Raw genomic sequence first — 3914 nt, 5'->3', positions numbered from 1 at the left:
TATTTATATATATGTATATATATATAAATAAATAAAAAATTGCATATATACTATATCTTTTTAATTCAAATGTTAATTTTAAGTAAATATAGCAAATTATCTTTCTTTTTAAATATTTAAAAAATGAGTAAATATACTATATGTTTTCTTAAATGTTTTAAATATAGATTTTTAGTAAATATACTAAATAATTTTTAGTTTTAAATGCTTTCAAAAAATTATATAAATATACTATATTATATACTATATAAATATATCTTAAATATATTAAAATGTTTATTTTTAGTTAATATATTAAATTATTTTAAAATGCTTCAAAAATGGGATATATAGTAGCCTATATATATTTTTAAATGTTTTAAAATTATTATTTTTAGTAAATAACTACATTTTTAAAAATGCTTTAAAAAAATCATAAATAAACTTTATCTTATTTAAAGGTTTTAAACATTTTTTTGTAAATATACAAATTTTTTATTTTAAAATGCTTTACAAAATTTGAAAATATACAGAATGATTTCTTAAATGTTATAAAATGTTTGTTTTTTTAGTAAATATACTTAATACTTTTTATTTTTAAATGCTTTAAACATATTGTAAATATATTATCAAAATTTGTAATATACTATATATTTTCTTAAATGTTGGGGAAAAAAATGTTTACTAAATATACTACTTTTTTTGATATAAATGCTTTAAAACAGAAAATATACATCCTTTTAATATGTATATATATATATATAAAAAAAATGTTTCTTTTTTTTTTTTTTTTCCTTTTTTTTTTTGGTCATACAATGACAGTCAAGGAGCTCCAACTTTCTTCAATCTTCTTTTGTATTTTGCAGAAAAAACTAAATCATACAGGTTTGGCACAACATGACAATGAGTTCATTGTGGATGTAGTGACAAGCTGATATATCATCCAGATTAATCAGATGATATTTTGCATTTTGAGATTATCTGTAATAAAATGGAACACTTGTGGAACATATTGTGGAATACTGTTTTTAATATTGGTAATAAGAAGAAATGGCTGCTAAAAATCCAGCTTTGCCATCACAGGAAATAAATTGCAAACTATAATATATTAAAAAAGAAAATAGTTGTTTTAAATTGCAGTAATATTTCTCAATATAGTCATTTTGATCAAATAAATGCAGCCTTGGTGAGCATTTTTCCCCCAAAAACTAAAACAGTAAAACAGTAGTGTATGTGAACTATGGAATTTAGCCAACAAAATGCTTCCACAGTGAAACAATATGCAGTATGTAGTGATAAAGTTTCAAACTGTAGTATCCTATCATTGCAACATGATCTCTCCATGTTTAATGCAAGATATAGTTATAATAATTATGGTTATTTTGTGTTTTAATTTACATGCATTGACCCTTATGAGTCGAGTCAAGTCACCTTAATTCATATAGCTCTTTATATAATACAGATTGTGTCAATGTTACGGGTTGGTGCGGGACACACACACGAGGACGACGGAGATAAACAAAAGGTATTTTAATAAACAAATACAGGAGACAAGTACACCAACATTACATAAACATATAAAAAAAATTTTTCTTTTTTTTTTTTTTTGGTAAATATACTAAAAAAAATTTTTAATGCATTAAAAAATTGCTAATATCCTGTATCTTTTTAAAAATGTTTTCAAATGTCTTCTCATTCATGGTCTGCAGGATTTCGCCATTAAAACGGTTAAGGACACACATAGTTTCTGGAAAGCTCTGATCTCCAAGAAAACAGACGCCGGAGAACTCAGCTGGTAAGACGTCTATCAGTCGCTCAGTCTATGGTTTAGCTTCAGTTCAAACTCCTGATGATCCACACAGAAAGGCCTTAGATCAGTCACTTCTCAGAGTCTGTGATGTTGCTCTAAAACATGCACATGATCCAACAGAAAGACAGAAATCAGGGTTGCCAGATCTGTGTGACAAATCAAGCCTCGTGACATCATCCCAAATATCAAAACTCGAAATATGCCACTCCATACCTAAAATACATATTTCACATCCACTGTTACGCAGCATACACATTTACAAAAACTTGAAAATCTCTAAATAGTAGTAATTATATATCTATATATATATATATATATATATACACTATTATACTAAATCATATAAAGTGCTTTAAAAGATTCATAAATATACTGTATATTTTCATAAATGTTTTAATATGATTATTTTTAGTAAAACCTGATTTCAGCTCGAAAATGTCTATATAGAATTAACCATAAACAAAAATATTTTTTAATTAGCAAATATACTATATCTTTTAACAAATGTTTTAAAGTGATTATTTTTATTAAATATACTGAATCATTTTTATTTTAAGTGTTCTAAAAAATTATAAACATACTATATATTTTCTTAAAAGTTTTAAAATGTTTATTTTTTGTAAAACCCGATTTCAACTCAAAAATGTCCATATAGTAGTAATCATAAGCAAAAATATTTTTAATTAGCAGATATACTATATCTTTTTACAAATGTTTTAAAGTGTTTATTTTTATTAAATATACTGAGTCATTTTTATTTTTAGTGCTTTAAAAATCATAAGCATACTATATATTTTCTTAAATGTTTTAAAACGTTTATTTTTAGTATATATACTAAATCATTTTTATTTTTTAATGCTTTAAAAATAAGTAAATATATTTTCTTAAATGTTTTAAAATGATCATTTTTAGTATAAATCATTTTTAAGTACACTAAAAAAATCAGAAACATACTATATATTTTCTTAAACATTTTATAATGTTTATTTTCAGTATATACTAAATCATTTTTATTTAGTAAGTATATTTTCTTAAAAGGTTTAAAATGATTATTTTCAGTAAAACCCGATTACAACTGGAAAATGTTTATATAGCAGTAAACATAAACAAAAATATATATTTTTTTAAATATAATATATATTTTTACAAATGTTTTAAAGTGTTTATTTTTAGTAAATATGCTAAATATTTTTTTATTTTTTAAGTGCTTTAAAAAAAAATCATAAATATACTATATATTTTCTTAAATTTTTTAAAATATTTAGTTTTAGTAAATATACCAAATTTTTATTTTTAAATGCTTTTAAAATTAGAATATATATTTTGTAAAATGTTTTTTAAAATGATTATTTTAGTAAAACCCAATTTTTCCCATCTTTCAGTCTCTATATTAGTAATCATAAACAGTCTGTTTTCATAAAACTAATCATCCAGCACAGCTTTAGCACCGTTACAATATAAAATACTTCAATCCATGCATTTCTGTCAAATATAATTCATGCAATATGTCAAACTTTTAACCCGCAGGGAAAAATTAACCCGTGGCAAGAGTTTAAAAGCAGCCTGATTAAATTCAAACTGAAAATGAAAGTCCTGACAGCAGCATGAATGCAAAACCTAGTGTGCTGTCTACATAGGGAGCCCTTCAGGGCCAAACATGACATTATTATTTAGTCGACAGCATATGCACTCCTCTTGAATTTAATTATTGCTATTGGCTGTTTCAGCTTCATGCAACAGGTAATCAGAATGAAATATGCAGGCACACATTTACCTTTCACAAGCATCTGATCTCTACACATGCCTGCATAGGCTTTTATGGTCATGCTCGGATTGAAAATCGTGTTTCTGATGGTGTTCAGATGGCAGATTTGGGAACAGATATTAGATATCAACAGCTGATCGTCTGGGTTTGTTTAGTTCGCATCACCTTCAGCTACTCTAGACTGAATGAAATGTAGCTTTGACTTGATTTCTAATGTTGCGCTTGTGTCTGAAATGTCCATCCGTCAGTATGAACACCTGCGTCTCTGACAGTCCCTTCTGCTGCTCCGCCGGTGAAGCCCAAGCTGTCGTGGATTCAGTGAGTCACACACACACTCACACACACACACACACACTCACT

The 3914-nt window shown here is 25.6% G+C and overlaps 1 pseudogene; it reads left to right on the top strand.

Moving 5' to 3' along the window:
• The window catches only part of LOC107671527 (inorganic pyrophosphatase-like), a 12243-nt pseudogene that overhangs the window by 6868 nt on the left and 1461 nt on the right, over positions 1 to 3914 (top strand).

This window comes from Sinocyclocheilus anshuiensis, unplaced genomic scaffold (genome assembly GCF_001515605.1).
Source record: "Sinocyclocheilus anshuiensis isolate Anshui unplaced genomic scaffold, SAMN03320099.WGS_v1.1 scaffold4047, whole genome shotgun sequence".
NCBI lineage: Eukaryota > Metazoa > Chordata > Actinopteri > Cypriniformes > Cyprinidae > Sinocyclocheilus > Sinocyclocheilus anshuiensis.
This window is presented reverse-complemented; position numbering and strand designations above follow the sequence as displayed.